The sequence below is a fragment of the Trichosurus vulpecula genome, chromosome 1 (assembly GCF_011100635.1).
Source record: "Trichosurus vulpecula isolate mTriVul1 chromosome 1, mTriVul1.pri, whole genome shotgun sequence".
Taxonomy (NCBI): domain Eukaryota; kingdom Metazoa; phylum Chordata; class Mammalia; order Diprotodontia; family Phalangeridae; genus Trichosurus; species Trichosurus vulpecula.
This window is the reverse complement of record NC_050573.1, coordinates 493,083,160-493,101,690: the sequence shown is the minus strand read 5'-3', so window position 1 is coordinate 493,101,690 and position 18,531 is coordinate 493,083,160. Positions and strand designations below refer to the sequence as shown.

Below are 18,531 nucleotides of genomic sequence, written 5' to 3'. Positions count from 1 at the left end.
GAGAAAAGAAGGAAGGGAAGAAGGGAGGGAAGGAGGAAGGTAGAAAAGGAGGGAGGGAGAAAGGGAGAAAGGAGGGGAGGAATGGAGAGAGGGAAGAAGGAAGGAAGAATGGAAAGAAGTTAAAAATAGAAGGAGGAAAAATTCTGAGAAGTTGCTTGCAGGGTGAAATAATTATAACCAGGAGATAGAAACACAGACAATGACCATATTAACATAAAGGAAAGTAATTCATAAAGCTACCAGAACTCAAATCAATACAATGACTAAGCTTGACTCCAAAGGACTGATGATCAAACACATTGCCTTCCTTCCAGTAGAGAAGAGAGAGACTATGATGTGAAATGATAAGACTGTACTGTATTAGAGGAGGAGAAATTATTGGGAAATGTCAGCAATATAAGCAAAAAGAAACATTAATTTAAAAAAACCCCAATTTTCCCTCAATGACCTGATTTCATTCTGGAGGTATGAGTATTGTGCACATTCAGAACCCTTTTCAGCTTTGTTGTAGTTCTTTTTTTTTAAAAAAAAAGTGTATCTTTTATTTATTTTTTGACTTATCACAGTAAACACAAATTTTCAAAGGCATACTTCCTGGAAACAATTGAGTAAAATAAAAAATAAATAGTGACTACAAATGGTTGTACATGTAACTATCTGCTAAAAAAAAAGGAAGATTGTACTTTAACCTTTACAAGGTGGTATCATCCTATTGTCTACTGGGTTTAACTCAAGTTTTGCGGTTGTTTATTGTCTTTTTAAAATTAGTGTTTTTTAAAAATGAACAGAAATCTGTTTGGTTTTCTTACCAGCCTCAATCCTCCTCTTTAATTCTAATAATAAAAATCTAATAAGCATGTATGTGCACACTGGCATTTCCTAAACTGGTTTCCCAACTTTACAAAGTGTATGGAATGCACTGCCAAATATCACATGACCACACACACATCACACATTTATTTGATAGCATGTTCAATGAAGGAAACCTGAGCCACTTAATGTTATGTCAATAAAAAAAGAATGTAAACAACTGTAAACAACTCAAAATCATTCTCAGTCTGCCTACTTGGGATAAAAAAAATTAATTTTATTTGTACAAAAATATTTATAGCAGCTTTTTTGTGGTGGCCAAGAATTGGCAATTGAAGGGATGTTGATCAGTTGGGAAATGGCTAAACAAGCTGTGGTATATGATTTTAATGGAATATTACTGTGCTATAAGGAATGACAAGGAGGATGATTTCAGAAATAGCTGGAAAGACTTACATGAACTGATGTATAGTGAAGTGAACAGAACCAGGAGAAAGTTGTACACAGTAACAGCAATATTGTTGGATGAAGAATTGTGAATGACTTAGCTATTCTCAGCAATACAATGATCTGAGACAATCCCAAAGGACTAATGATGAAGCATATTATCTGTCTCCAGAGAAAGAACTGATATTGTTTGAATACAGACTGAGGCATCCTGTTTTTCACTTTCTTTCATTTTTTTCTTTTATTTGAATCTTCTCATACAAAATGACTAATATGAAATATTTTACATGACTGCACATGTATAACCTATCTCTGATGGCTTCCTGTGTTGGGCGGGGGTGGGGAGGGAGGAAGGGAAGGAAGGGATGGAAAGATAGAATTTGGAACTCAAAACTTTAAAATAAAAATGTTTAAAAATTGAAAAAAAATTGTTTTAAGTGCCTGATGGGGAACTACCATAAAGAAGAAAAAAGAAAACCTGAGTCTACTAGGAGCCCCAAAGAGAGGCATTAAGAGCACCAGTGCAATCAGTGTCATGATTTTCAGGACTAATTCATTAATAATAACAAATTAATGATTTTAGTTAAAAATGGAATGATGTAGTTAGTCTCTAAATGTTTGACTACTCTACTTCCTTTCATCAACTCACCAGAAGGAAAAATTCTGAGCATTTAAGGCAGTGTGATGGCATGCAGTGGGGAGGTACTGGACCCATGATCTCATTAATAGAAGGACCTTCCAGGTGAGAAAACTCCATCTATTAAGAGAAGTCAGCAGCTTCTCTGCAACTTCTAGTTTTAGAGAACTGCCTGGAGTAGGCTAACTGATTTTCCCAACCTCACAGAACCAATATGAATCAGAATTAATGCTTACATCTAGGTCTAACTGGCTCTGAGGTCCACTCTATCCACTATACCATATTGCTTCTCAATATGCAGTGACATCCCCAAATTACCTAGATTGTGATGAAAAAAAAGAAATTTTTTGGCACCTGAAGTGAGAAAGGAAACTGGAAGACAAGTCCTATTAGAGAAGGAGGAAAAGGAGAAGAGAGATGTATATACAGTTACAATGAGTGATTGAATCTGAGCTTATTCACATGTTGAAAAAACATTGCAACATCCTGGCATTCTTCAGGCAGGAAGGTCTTTTAATTACAATCACAAATCAGAAAGTGACAGCAAAAGTTGAAACACGTTCAAAATGTCTAGTGGGTATTTCATTATTTTTTTTAAAGTGGTACAGTGTTTCTTTTTCTAAATATGAGTGAAGGACAAGGAGATGAGATAATGATGCAGGTGTACTACATGTAATTGAAATACCCTTTTACCTGGCAGATTTTCAGCAATTGAGATTAGACCTAACATGACTTGACCAGCCTGCCAAAACCTGGAGGGGTATTTTTGGTTGCCTACACACACAGAGCACTTTTTTCTGACAGGCTTTAGAAATGAAAGTGATGCCTGGGCGGCATCCCCATGTAGCAGCCTCTGTGAGGGGTATCCCCATAACATTCACATAGGGTAGCCCAGATAAGGCTCAAGACATTCTGTGATTCCACGTCTACTAGAAATCATAGTCTATGAGCCCCCAGTGATGCACCTATTTTTGCTTATCATCAAAAGACAAAAAAAGTTCAAAGCAAAGGCAGTCAATGAAATTTCATTAAAAGAAAAACTAGCAATATATTATTTCCCTCATAAACATGGGGCATACTCTTCCACAAACACATACACCATCCACTGGAAGAGTGAACACAAATTAAAGAACATATGTGAAAGAATATATTGATAGGGAATGTGGCCAGAGCACGTGTGTGAAGGGCAAATTGGGTTTCTGGTGCTTATGGCTATAGATGTCTCCTAGGCCCTTTAGGCCTTTTCCCTGATAAAGTCCCATGGCACGAAGTCTCATTTGTACATGGAGTCTCTGAAAGACACATGTGGTGGTTAGCTTGTATCTTTCAAGTGTTGTCACTTGTTAGTCATTTGTGACATTGCTTCATGACGTTCCACTTAGCCTGTGGTGATTATTAATCATTATCATATTATCATCTTCCTTTCTTTCTTGGTTCCAGTGGGCAGCTAAGTGGCATAGCAGATAAGAGTGCTGGGCCTGGAGTCATGAAGACCAGAATTCAGATCTAGCCTTCAATATTTGCTAGCTGTGTGACCCTAAGTAAGTCACTTAACCTCTGTTTGCCTGTTTCCTCACCTATAAAATAGAGATAATAGTAACACCTACGTCTCAGGGATGTTGTTAGGATCACATGAGATAATAATTGTAAAGTGCTTCACACAGTGCCAGGCACATAGTGAGTGCGACATAAATGTTAGCCATCCTTTATCTATAGCTATTTTTTAAAAGCAAAACTATAACATTGGACAAGATTAAGAAAAGTATTGTTTTTCCCCCATAAGGGATGCCTGTATATTTCTCTGAGATTTGGCTGAAATTGGCATTTCCTCTTCTGATGGAAATTCTTCATCTTAACTGCTAAGCTTTGTGGAGCATAGATCCACCAAGGACAATTTATTTATCAAAGGGCTCTTTCTGATTTTAAGTTAGAAATTCATTCTGGTTTCCTGTTTAGTGCTAAATTGAACTTAGTCAGTATCAGTTTAGAGGGGACATTCTAGCAAAGTTCTGAGAATTTTCTGGGTTTGGGAGAAATTTGAAATACCAAGAATTTTCTGATGGGAAATGCACAAACACTAAAATCAGGGGTCAAGGTCATTGTCTCCCTCTTGCCTTGCCACATTCCTGCATTTAATATGAATAGGGTCATATATTTAGAATTGAAAGGTATTTTAGGTCATGTATTCCAACTCCATTTTAATGATGAAGAAACTAAGGACCCAAAGTAATTGAGTGGCTTGCCCAAAGTCACAGATAGAAGAACCATATGGACCTCAAAAATGAAAAGCTTTCTTTTAATAAATACTAACAATTTAAAATGTTCCTGCCTTCTCAAGTCAGTCAGTCCTTAATATTACCATCCTCAATATCCCTTGAATGTCAGTGTATCTTTTCCTAATTCTTAGTTCCAGGTTTAGTTCTCTAGGTAGTAAGAGTAGTTATATAGTTAACTTATAGTTAATAGTATAATATAGTTACAATTAATGGTATAACCTAAAACATTACAACTTTAATAAACATCTAATAAACATTTAATCAATATTTACAATTAATAGTATAACCTAAAAACATTACAACTTTAATAAACATTTAATCAATATTTACAATTAATAGTATAACCTAAAAACATTACAACTTTAATAAACATTTAATCAACCAACAATGTTTATTAAATGATCACTATGTACCAAACACAGTACTAAGTGCTTAAGATACAAATACAAAAGTAAAATAGACCTTGCCTTCAAGAAGCTTACATTCTGCTGGGGGAATACAACTGAAAATACCTATCTCACATTGCCTCAAAGTCTATTTTTCACTTTGTCATACTGCTTGAACTCTTACCACGTAGACCCATGGAGGTATACTCAAAATGGGAGGGAGGTGAAGAAAGGAAGGTGAGAGGCAAACTTCACCTGTGGATTATCTGTACTTAGTTCATAGAATAGAGACATAAAGAGATTTTCAGGGGATTATCTAAGCTACCTCTCAGAAGAAAGGTGCTAATTAATCACTTCGACTCCAAGTAGGGCTGGTCTTCCACCATTCCCAGGCAAATCAGAAAACATCACTACTATTAGAATGTTTATATTTCAAAATTTCAAAGGTCTGTGATTTTTATCGATATGTACTCGCTTCATCAGTGAAGGTTGTAACCCCTTTATGATTTGTTAAATGGTTTTTAGAATTGCTTCGGCTGGAAATTCATTATCACTTTAAGATGAGCCTCCCAGAGTTTAGCTAGATTTGTCTGATTTTCAGACTAGGTTTCTACTACATCAGTGGGTCCACATTTTAAAATTTTCAGGTTGATAAGACTTTCCAGAGAATATGATCAACTAGCAAAGCCCTTTGAGAAGCTGAGGTGATCCTTGTACCACTATATGGAATTAGAGTAGGACTTTAGTAGAAGTAGGGTATTTAGGGTTAAAGTAATTATTATCTAAGCCATTCCTGATTTGGATCTTGTGGAGTCTTGCTGGTATCAGTCCTCTGAGACAATAACTACAGTACCATTGACTCTTTGTCATAGTCCTTAAAATGTGTAACAAAAATGTTGACCATTCATTAGAACATGTCTATACTTACAGATGTAAGATAGGTAGGAAGGAAATAAAACAGCATTTATTAAGCATTAATTATGTGTCAGGCATTATGCTAAGCCCTTAACAAATATTATTTCATGTGATCATCACAACTCTAGGAGATCAGTATAATTATGCCCATTTTATAGTTGAGAAAATGGAATCAGATCTTTTTCTGGTAAGTGTTAGGTGACTTCCCTAGAGTCATACACTAAGTATATAAGGTCAGATTCAAACTCAGGTGTTCCTAACTCTAGATGCCCTATACCACCTAGTTGCTCATACTGCCTATATCTACGTGCATATGTGTACAATATGTGTGTATATATGTATGTATATCTATGTATAAGTATATGTTTTTATGATAGAAAGCTAGCCTGGGAGGAAGACCTGAGTTCAAGTCCCACTTCTGACACATACTAGCTGGGAAAGTCATTAAACCTCTCAGTACAAGACTATAAAATGTAAAAGAGTTACTGATCTGTGTGGGTAGAAGGAGTTTTCCACACTGATAAAATAACAGGTGTGGAGCCCTTCAAAAAAAGAGAGTTTACTACCAGTTTGTCTACAAAGTGAGGATTTTTTTCCCTGCCACAGCAATTAGATCCTACAAGAGTGGCAATCTGCATTGATGGAAGAGGACCTAAACTCCATATTGACAAAATCACAAATTCTTGAAATATTGAAATTTAGGCGAATGTACAATGAATGTTTTAAAATTCAATTTTATTTCATTTTCAGGTCCAAATTCTCCACCTTCCACTTGTTCATTCCCTTCTTCGGCAACAGAAAAGCAAGAAAACCAAAACCTATTAAAACATATATAATCATGCAAATCAAATTTCTGCATTGGCCACCTCTCCCCCACAAAACCCCCCAAATTAACAAATTTAAGGTTGCATCTGCAATCTGCATTTTTTGCCTCTTTATCAAGAGGTGAGTGGCATGTTTCATCATGAGTCCTCTGGAACTATAGTTGGTCATTGTGTCGACCAGAATTACTAAGTCTTTTTAGTTGTTTGTCTTTATGATAGTGATATCATGTAAATTGTTCTCCTGGTTCTGCTCATTTCTCTTTGCTTTGGCCCATACAAGTCCTTCCAGATTTCTCTGAAACCACCGCTTTATCAGTTCTTGCAGCACAATAGTATTCCACCAATGTCTAGTGAATTTCAAAAATCATTAACTAAATATACCCATGAGTTAAATAAAAAATCTGTACAAATACATTATTATGAAGGCATGGCTAGAAACTAGCACACATGAAAAAAGATCTGGAGAACTACAAGCTCAAACTTAGTCAACAATGTAAAAAGGCAGCCAGAAAAGTTAAAAGAAACTCAGGCCGAATGAATGAAGTCATGGTGCCCGGAATGGGGGAGGCAATCATATCATTGTATTCTGTGCTGATCAGGCCATAAATGTCTGGAATATTAGGATTAGATCTGGCAGCCAGATTTTTGGAAAGACATGGACAAAATGGACTGCATAGAAGAACTGAGGTTAATTAGCCTGGAGAAAAGAAGACCCATAGGATACAGGATAACCATATGCTTGAGTATTTGAATGAGGTGTAACATGGAAAATGAATTATACTTATTTTGCTTGCTCCCACCCACAGAGTTAAACTAAGAACAATGAGTAGAAATTTCAGATTGGAATAGTTTGTATCTATATATAAAGAAAAATTTCACAACCTTGAGTGTTATCCAAAAAGAAGGATGAGCTGCTTTGGGAGGCGATAGGTTCCATATCACTGGAGATCTTAAAGTAAAAGTTGATTGCCTACTTGTTGAGGATGTATATAGGGAACCCCTCTTCAGGTATAGGTTGAACCAGCGATCTTTTTGACATTGTCATTCTGATTCAGAAAAGCTTATGGTCTTTAACACATTATAATACTTTCAGCAAGTAATAATGATAATTGTGTACTTTTAGGTAGATTTTTACATTTTACAAAACACCTTACTCATAACAATTCTGTGAGGGAGGGTAGAAAAAGTTCATCGTTCCCATTTTGGAGATGGCGAAACTGAAGCTTAGAAAGGAGTCGTGACTTGCCCACGATCACAAAACTAGTCAAGGCCTAGGACTTGGACACAGATTCCACCAGTTTTCCTTCAATAATCTTCTCTAATCAGTTCAATTTAATTAATTTCATTTCAATTTAATTCAACAAGTGCCTACTATGTGCTAGGCCTTCTTCTTGGACCTGGGACCATGAGTTTGTTTATCTGCGGATGAAAGGCATATCTATCTACATGTGATTGTGATTGGGCAGGTAGAACAGACTTGCTCCCAGGGCTCAGTTTTTATCACTGTGACTTTTCTCTTCCTACTCATCTTTATGTGAGACTCGAAGAGGCTTGGGATCCATAAATTGGGCAGCCCTGAACCCCAGAGTTGTTTGTGCATGTAAGTCTTGCATGGATGACAAGCAGGTGGAGTTTATTCTCCAGAGATTAAAATCAGGAGGCATAGGAGATGCTCACCACAAACTAGGATGAAGTCCTTGGCAGAGAACCACTGGGTTGGCAAATTGCAGCCAAACAAGAGATTAAGCCCATGGGTATTAGCTAGATGGGACGATGCTGCTCTGTATCTTGATAAAGTTGGTGACCGGGACAATGAGATGAAATGCCTCCTAGCCTAGATACTGTGAGAAAAGAATAGATATTCAACTCTAAAAAAAAAATTAAAGGCTGGGAAGGATTTTTTTTCCTACTTCTGTCATTGGCCTTATATCACTTAGACAAAGATGACTGCTTTTCTAAAAGAGCAATAAAAAAGTGTCTGGCTTTTGAAATGAAAGAATGTCATTGACCTAGCCCTATAGCCAAAGACTTAAGCTGATGCCAAGATCTGGAAACAGAGAAAAGTTTCACAACCATGTGCCTAATGGGGTGGTGCCTGGCAGTAGCAGGGTGAGATTGAACACAGAACAGCATTCAGCAGAGCAGTACCCAGGAAAGACCAAGGAAAGTAGTCCTGGAGGAAGTAGACATCACCAGAAGACAGCAGTCACCCCAAAGCCATGCAGGTGTGGATGCCCCTCTACACATATGCTCTGGCCACATGTTTTCTTCCATGGGTGCCCACTCCTACTGTTGGTTCATATACTTGTGAGAAAGTATGCTCTAAGATTATGGGAACAATATTTTATGGCTACTTTTCTCATTATTCCATTTCATTAAATACCTCTGTTTTGGTAATTGTGTCATCTGGCTGATACATCTCTTAGTTATGGTGGCTTGTGAATTTCAGTTTTGAGGGGAATGCTGAACCCTTGGGGTTGCCGTCTTTTAAGGAACCATCTTGCATGTTGTAGGGTGTCCAGGTGTCACACAAAGACAAAAACAAAATCATTTCTGCTCTCAGGAATCTTGCATTCTGCTCAAGCTGGGTAAGCAGGAATCAAGGGACTTTTGACTTGTTTAAGAAAACACAGAAAAGTGATGCTTGAGACAGACTAGTTCTCAGCTGTTCTGCCTCTGAGTAGTGTCCTGTGTCTGTTAGGTCACTTGGATGTGTAACAATTAGACCATTATTCATGCAAGCATTCTTCTATCATTGGGATTAGATGGGGGGTACAAAGGCTATGTATTGAATGAAGGTAGCAATCCTCCAATTGGCTGTCTCACGCTCTAGGGAAAATTATTTAGTTTCTCTCAGAGTTTAAGTAAATTTGCTTCTGTTCCAGACAACATGACTGAGTTGGATAGGTTTTATTGCTATCATAAACCAGGAATCCTTGGAGGAAAATACATATTCAGAGCTACAAACTCTCTGCACTCCCTCCTCACCCTGCCAATCCCACTTTTGTTTCCCTAAGTCACAGTTGTCCCACCTTGTTCCGCTCCAAAGTCCAAAAGGAGACAACCCCCATACCCCCACCCCACCCCACCCCCAAGTCCTAAGGTAGAAGTGCCCCTGACTGAACTGAATACTTTGGAAATTTCAACATCTCCTTAAATTGTGCTTGACCCCACATTTACCCCCCATGCCCCCCACATGCTTACACCCTACATAGAAAACATTAATTTCATTCAAAATTATAGCCCTTTTGCAAAAATTATGTGAAAGTAGGCTTACAACTCATGGAGAAACCAGTAATGAGTTTAGGGAGATTAAGGGATTTCTTTATTTAAAACTTTCTTTTTTAATCCTCTCCTAGATTTCTGGGATAATTCTGAAAGAGAGAAAGTTCAGGGGGAAAGATAGGCAGAAACAGGCACGTTTAGGATTTAATACTCTTCCTTGTTTCTCCCAACTCTCTTCCTCTGGAAATCCTGGTCCCTCCCTAGGCCATTCAGACAATCTCACCTTCTTTTTTGCTGAGGTTCACTGGAAACCAGCTCCTGGAAAGTTCTCCCTGTGCTAATTTAATTATATCTTCCTCATTTTGCCTTTGTAATTGATTTAGTGACATACAGTGTCCCAGATGGTCAGTCTGGGAAGCAGACACAAGCTTTTTCAAAGAGACAATGTTGATTCCCTCTAGACCCACAATGACCTCTTTTTTCTTCTTCTTACCTCGATTCACAGATTTTTAATCCTCACTAAGCACAACATTTAAATATGGATTGGAGGATGGCCTGCAACTTGAAACCGACTGTGCCGATCCAGGGAACCATGGCTGGCACTGGCAGAATTTCATTAAGCCGAGTCTGGTACCATTGTTCCCAACAAGGCTTTCACCAGCTGGCCTTGCTATGCTTGACTAAGAATCAGACAAGGGAGGGAGGATCTGGTCTGAATAGGAAATGATACAAGTGCTGTTTTTGAAAAAGGTGACATGCTCAAGACAAGCTTGAAGGAACTAAGCTGGGGATGCCCTTCATGGGAGGTGTGGATACTCAAAAGGAAGGACAAAATCAGGCAGGAAAAGCGAGGCCTGTTAACATACATTTATCTTGCTCTTAAACAAAGCGAATATCAAAACTGCATTTAAACCAGGCATTCATATTCATCTGGGTCCTTTTGGCTAGGAGCCTAAAGGAAACCAGCATATGGGCCCATAAAAATGAAAATCTGTATTACAACTTCAACCCCCGTAGGAGCCCTGATTCTCATTGCCATCAGAATGGTACTGGTAAGTAGAGGCAAGGGAATTTTCATGGGCTGACAGGATTGGAGAACTTTCTGATATCCTGGATTTAAAATTCACGTGCAAGAATCTTCAGGCTGCATCTGCTTGAGCAATCTATGAATATTTGGGCCCCTCCCCTTTGCCCAGTATTGTGCCAGAAGCTATAAAAAATAGACAAAGATTTTAAGACACTCTTCCTTCCAGGAACTTATGATCCAGTTGGTTAGGCAACACGAACATAAATAAAGCAATTTGACAACAATTTCTTGTTCAACTGTGGAGTACTGCCCATAGATATAATCATTCAGAAAAGGCAGATTTCAGTACGGGATGGAGCCATTTCAGGCAAGAGGTAAGACAAGTTGGACATGGATGTACAATGAAGATTTAGCAGAGTAGATAGGAGGCAAAAGGCTATTCCAGTTAAGGGCAAAGTGTCATGTGTTTTCCTTCTTCTGTTTATAAGGAAATGGGACTTTGGGTTCAAATACTTCAGTTGAAAATCTTTTTCTGAAAATGACACTTAATGACTGTTCATCTACAAAGTGCCCCAAAAACTTTAGTACTGCTTTAAGAGTTACACTAAGATTTTGGGGATACCCTATATTTCCATTAATTCCTAGTGACATTTAGATTTAATTTTTTTTTTGAGAATGGTTTTCCCTCTCTTACTCAGGCTAGAAGTGCAATGGCCAACCCAGGGACCTATCACACTACTGATAGACATGGGAGCTTTGACCAACTCTGTTTCCAACCGTGGCTGGCATATTTGTTCCTCCTTAGATCACCTGCAGGTCCCCTGATCCAAGAGTCTTACCACATTTGTGCCAGACTTTGTGTGGATACTCTTGAATGGCTTAGCTCACTACAGCTCAGAACTCCAAACTCAAATGATCCACCTTCCTCCTCTACTCCTCAAGCAAGGGTTATAGACCCACACCACCCAGCTACGTGTAGATTTTAGAAGTAGAAGGGACCTTTGAGACAACTTGGACCAAACTATTTACATCATGAATATTTTCTTTAAGAAGAGATTTGAAAGACACTGGACAATGCATGCACCAAATACCATCATTAAAAATGGAATTGTCTTTACCTTAATAGATAGAAAATGATTGGCTACCATTGTAGGAATCATTTCTGAATCAGCTGTCTGTGTGATCAGGTAGTCAACTTGTTAGCTCAATGATCAAAATCAATCTCAAATTAAAAGAAAAGGTGAGGACTAGGAAGATACAGCATGGATTTATAGCAACTCCAGCTTTACCTATTCAAAGAAGCTATTTATGCCGGAAAAGTAGGAAGTAGATAAAAGCAAATATATTGATGTGGACAATTAACATTTCTTATACTTTATATAATGTAAAACGATAACTACTGCTATGAAAAAGCCAAAAGATTTCAGAAACCACATCAACAAGGAAATATTTGATTTTTTAAAAACACATAGAAAGGTATAGTAGCCAAGGGCAAAACTGGTTTTGAACGTAAATTTATTTGTAAAAACTTAAGCAGGAGGATGTTGGGAAGCATAATAACTTTATATAATGACAGAGGGAAGAAGCAGTTGAGGGAAAGGGTTTACAAAACTATCGTAATGAAATATAATTAAGCCAGATCGTCATTATTCACAAATCCTCATCTGGCCTCTCTTCTGATTCTATTGTTAACCAATTCAGTTATGCATTACTCTTCACCTTTGGATCCTTTACTCTCTTGTCCTAACTTTGGTCATGTCCTATCCATTCTTAATCTTGAATTATCACCACTGTCAGTCTTTGGCACTTTTGCTTGTATGTTGCTGAAGGAGGAAGTAAGACAACCATGCTTACTGGATTCACTATAAATTCATGTTCTTTAAACTCTGGGTTGCCCTCATTGCTTCCTGTCAATCCTCCATCATATTCTCTCCATCATATTCTCCTTAGGACAAGTTCCAAATCTCTTCTTCTTTCCAAACCCCTTTGCTTTCAATTCTCTCCCCCCTTACTCAGAAGATGATTTTGCTTCCTATTTTACTGAGAGAATCAAGGTCACTCATCATGAGCCAACCCATTTCTCCTACTCTGCACATCAAAAGCCCCATATATTTTCAACCATTCTTTCTCTTTGGCTCTAATTTCGGAAAAAGAGGTTGTTCTTCTTCTTGTCAAGGCTAACCCATCTACTTGTGTCCTTGCTATCATCTCATCGAAAACTTTGCTGCAGCAAACATTTCCTCCCCCTTCAGCATTGTTCTTTCTATTGCCTCATTTTCATCTATCCTCCCTCATCCTCAGCACTGACTTTTCTATTGACTTTTTTCCTGTTGCCTACAAAGGTGCTTAAAATAAAAACCCAATAGAATTAATTGGCCCTGGTATCCCCTTAGGCTATTGCCTTGTCTCTTGTCTACTCTCAAAAGCTCCACCTCTTCACCATCAACCCACTTCACCATCCCTTATAATCTAATTTCTAGCCACCCTAAATTACCAAAACAAATTACTCCAAGGTTACCAATGATCTCATTTTTCTAATAAATCCAATGGCCTTTTTCTCAGTTCTCATCCTCCACTTCTCTGACCCTTTATGTATGGTTGTACACTTCTTCTTCTTGGGTATTCTCTCCACCATTGCCTTCCATGATGCTGCTTTCGCCGGGTTTCCTCCTACCTACTACTCCTTTTAAGATCCTTTTGCCTAATTATCATTTATTTCCAATCCTCTGAGAATCCTTCAAGGGCCTCTTCTTTCTTTTTAGTTTAAACTCTCTTCCTTAGTAATATTATCAGCTGCCATAAATTCAATTATTATATTTCTTCAGATGACTTCTAAATTTTTACCTTCAGTTCTCCTGAATTCTACTTACTATCCATATAATCATTTTACTGGATTTATTGTCATCTGAAAGGCAGTATGTCCAAAATGGAACTTTACATCTTAAATCGATGTGCCTTTAAGTACACACCTCCTCCAAACCTTCCTACCTTTATTCAAGGTCACCAAAGTTCACAAGTCTAAAGTCATCCTCAACTATTCTCTCTTCCTCATAACTTGACTTCAATAAGTTGTCAAATCTGGACAATCATTATTCCATATCTCTTATATTTCCTCCCTTCTCACCATTCACATTACTGCCATTGAAGTTCAGAAAAATTACATTTTTCACCCAATAGAATACAAGTTCTTTGTAAGTATGGAGCATCTTCCTTTGTCTTTTAATCCTCAGTACTACAGTGCCTTATATGTAATTGGCAATTAATGTTTACAAATGAGAGAAATGATTATTAAATAACTAATTACTAATATTGGGGTGAAACAAGATTTATCCTTCTCTGAAACCTTATTCTTTACTAGGCCAAACCAGCATCTGAAAGACATTAGTGATAATGAGACTGGGTTAACTTTCTCTTTAATCTTGTTCAGGCCTTACCCAGGCAGAGAAACCCATTGTGTTCTACTCAGGTTTGGGTGGGGATAAATTCTTTGATTAAATTGCCCAAGGCTGGTTTTTTTTTTTTTTAATTCGATAGAGAAGCATTCTCTGCCTCATTTCTTATTAAGCCTTAATCACTAAATGGGCATTGACTCAGTCAAATTGAAACCTATTAAAGACTTTAGCTTGAAAAGGCCAAGGTCACCCACTGCATCCTGGGCCATCTCCAGTCATCATTATCAGGCCACTGGACCCAGATGGCTCTAGAGAAGAAAGTGAGGTTGGTGACTTTACACAGCCCTTCCTCACTCAAATCCAATTCACCTTCACGTCATGGCAACACCTCCCCGATGTCATGGTCCTCTTTGAGAACAATGACAGTAATGACATACTCCAAGTCACACTCCCCAGCTCCTCATCGGAATAGGTCCAACTCTCATTAATTGTTGACCAACCAGAGTTGACTTCCACTCCCAGGAACACCCAGTGTTCCAAGGGCACATAAACATACAGTGAGTTCCATGATTTGTCTTTGGCCCAAGAGAGCCAACCAAATAACCATCCTTTTATTAATAATATGCTAGCATTATTAATAAAATGATTAATTACTCAAAAACTATATCTCAAACTTTTTTATATGTCACACTGCGTTGCATTAAATCACCTTTCAGTTAGCTTCCTAATTGGGGTCTCTCCCTAATTTCATTCTTTTCATTCTCCAGCCCATTTCTTGTATAGCTGCTAAAATAATCTTTCTAAGGTACTGGTGTTACTCCTGTTCAATAATCAAGCTCCTCCTTGAGTTCAGGCAACAGGTGATAAACATTTATAAGTACTTACTATGTGGCAGGTGAGTGTCAGGGATACAAATGAAAAGAAAAAGAAAAATAGTCCTTGTCTTCATGGAGCTCCCATTTTAATAGAGGAAAACAACTCATAAAAGAGGGCTGGGGGTAGGAGACAGGAGAAAATACCAACATAGTGGTTTTCTGACAGGAGGGGAATGAAGTATGGCCAAGTTTGGATCCATCCCCAGAATGAAGGTCTCCCCTCCCCCTATGGAACTCAGCCTTTGGCCAAAGGGGCTGGAATGGCAGAAGGGTGAGAATTTCCTAGGTGCTGAGAGAAGTTCTATGGTGAGGATATAGCTGAGTTATGGTGGTGAAGTATGGGACAGTCAGAAGCACAACAGGGCGGGGAATGAAGTTTGGATAGTCTCTCCAAATGGAGCCCCCTGCTGCCCCCCCCCACTTCTCCCCTCCCCCACCTTGGAAGGAACTTTTCAATCGAAGAAGGGAAGGAGCAGGAACTTTGTTTTATATTTTACCTTGCATGTACGATGATGTCCTACACATCATAAATGTGAAATAAATACTTGATTAAACAAATGTAGTTTTTAATAGCTAAATCTAAATATGAAAAGATAGAGGAAGGAGATAAAAGTTTCTAAATGAGAGAGAGGACAATGCAATTTCCTGCATACCAAATGCTCAATTATGAAGGCTATAATAGCCAAAGGATTCCTCTTGGCAAAGGGAAATGGAAAGCATTAGCATTGACAGAAAGAAAATTGCTCCTCCACACAGCAGACTTAGTGTGGGAGCCTAGAATGATGATTTCTCTCCCTTCTTTGACTCTGAGTCATACAGATTCCCCAGCAGAGCATGGCAGATTGGTTTACATTTGAGTGTGATGGGCACCTGTGGCACCAGCAGCTGCAATGTTGTTTCATTTTGGCTTCATAGTCTGTCTCAGTCATGGTAGTTTAACTAAGTCATTCCATAGATGGAAAGCAGAAAAGTTGACAGGGAAACCTTGATTATATTCAAAGCATCACTTAACTTCCTTGGATGGGAGAAATCCCAAAGGGTAACTGGGTTTTTGCCCAGTGGTTTGTGAGGTAGCTTATATTTTCCAGGGTTTGTATGTGTGAAGAAGGGGGCCTTTTACAGACAGCTGTTGAGTTCCATCTTTAGCCTGTCTCTAGTCCTATACCCTTAGCCAGAAATCAGCAAGTTCCAAATCTCTGCCCCCAAGAAGCACTTTCTCCTCATTGCCACTGGATGCTATCAGCATACACTGGGCTGGTATAAAAGGGTTTATAGCATAGGATCATAGCATTCAATACTAGAGGAAGACCTCAGAAATTATGGAATTATGGAAATCTTGGAATAGATGAGAAAACTGGTACTCAAAAGGAGGAATGTCCTTCTCAATGTCACACATGTTCTAAGTAGTACAGATAGGACTTGAAGCAAGGTTACACGTCTGTAGCTAGGTGCTACAACAGGTAGAGTGCTGGGTCTGGAGTCAGGAAGACCTGAGCTCAAATCTGGCTGCAGACACTAGCTGTGTGACCCTGGGCAAGTCACTCAACCCTGTTCACTTCAGTTCCTCATCTGTAAAAATGAGCTGAAGAAGGAAATGGCAAACTGCTCCAGTATCTTTGCCAAGAAAACCCCAAATGGGGTCATGAAGACTGGGACATGATTGAAATGACAGAATAACAACATATATCTGCAAATCCAGAATTCTTTCAACTATAGTACTTCCCTAAAATATCTTAGCATGAAGCTTCAATATCCTGATCCAGAATTAAGCTTCTTCTCCATTAGCCCTTGTGGTTTGCCTGGTCTTCTAAGTAAAGAAAGACAAGGATTACATAAACACACAATTTAATATTATAATTATTTGTATAAGCATCATACCCTCCCAGTAGACTATCAGAGCCTAGAGATAGTATTATATATCTTAGCTTGGAGACAGTTTCATATATAATCAGACTAGGGCTTCTCCGTTATTCACATTATCTATAAAAAAATCAAAGTAACTAAGCTTATCTGAGGTTAATGATCTGTCTGAGTAGACATCACATAATACTTCTTACACTTCTCCAGTACAGAATCTTCTGTTTAGTATTCAGAACCCTTCATAACCTTATACCTTATACCGCCAAACTTCAGTTTGCTCCACTGAAGTTTGAGGGAATTGGACTTGAAAATTCCTTTCATTTCTAAAAATCCTTTCATTAATAGATGCTTAATGAATGTTCTTTTAAAAAAAACAATGCTCATAGCCTTATAGTTATTTAAGCTTTTTAGTGAGCCGAACTCACAATTGTACCCATAGCATAGTGACAGATTTGTTGTTATTCAAGACATTTTTCAGTCGTATCTGACTTTCCATGACCCCATTTGGGGTTTTCTTGGCAGAGATACTGGAGTGGTTTGCCATTGCCTTCTCTAGCTCATTTTATAGATGAGGAAACTGAGGCAAACAGGGTTAAGTGACTTGCCTAGGATTACACAGCTAGTAAGTATATGAGATCAGATTTGAACTCAGGAAGATGAGTTTTCCTGATTCTAGGCTAAGAGGTCCTTGTGAAAAATCTGGTTTTTGATTTCAGTTTCACATACTATGGCACTTCCCCCCAAACCACATGTTATTTGGGTAGGGTTAGTAAATTTCTTTCAGTTCCCATCATGGGCCTTGCAGTTAATACTTGGGCTATGTAGATCACCCTGTCGCTTCACTTAATAAAACTAGAGAGGCTCTCAAACTATTTTTTTTTTCAAATATGGAATGCTTCATGAATTTGTGAGTCGTCCGTGCTCGGGGGACATGATAATCTTCTCTGTATCATTCCGGATTTCGACCATGCACTGCCAAAGCCAGCGTGGGGCTCTCAAACTTCATCTTGAATTCTTACGACTACCCAAATCACTGCTCTCGCTTTACTGTCTAACACTGAAAACTTTACACCAAAACCTTAGAACTAGAAGATTGCATCATTCATCTTCACCTCTTCCCTTTTCTGTCAACAGCTCCCTGTTTTATTTGGTTTCTCATTACAGACCACACATTTTCCAGTAAAATTGTGTTTCATAAATATCACCCATTATTTATTTTTCAAGAGTATGGAGACATACTGTACAAGTAGGTTTCCTAAGCTGTAGCGAATCATTAGCCAGAAATGTCATAAACATGAAATGATCATTTCTGAACAAATGAAATTGCTGTTTTGAGTTGGGCAGGCTGGAGTGTTAGTTCTAGAGGCTCGTCCATGGTTTACTTCCTTGTCATTCCTGCCCTCTGTGAGACTTGTGAAATGTTTAGTTATCAGCAGGATGTTTCTTTGTTTGTTACTGTATTTCTCTTGCTGCTGATGGGGCTTTTCTCATTAGGATTAAAATGGCCTCCAATAAATATTAAAGTTCACCCCATGAAAAGAGTATCTTTCTCAGAAGCTTCCTAGGATTAGAATGTTTAAGAAGACCCTACTAAATATGATCACTTCTCCTCTAAAGCCTTTTGTGTGCATGCACGTGGGTGTGCTTTCAGCATCGATTGAATTTGGTATTTTGCTCAAATTGGCTCACACTAATTGTTTGCCCATATTGCTGAGCCTGAGAAAATAGAATCTCCCTCCTTTTTGCCCAGGGAATTCATATTTCCTCTGCTTGATCTTTGTTGGTGGTTAGATGAAAATTCTCGCTTTACATAAGTGGCTTTCATGTTGCCATTCTTAGGTGACCTCAAATATCTCG

The 18,531-nt window shown here is 38.3% G+C and overlaps 1 non-coding gene across 1 annotated transcript; it reads right to left on the bottom strand.

The window, feature by feature from the left end:
* Nucleotides 1-17,555: 17,555 nt before the first annotated feature.
* LOC118835050 lies at nucleotides 17,556-17,660 on the bottom strand. Its single transcript, XR_005009412.1, has one exon. It is a non-coding gene; the product is annotated as a U6 spliceosomal RNA (small nuclear RNA).
* Between the last annotated feature and the right edge of the window lie 871 nt (nucleotides 17,661-18,531).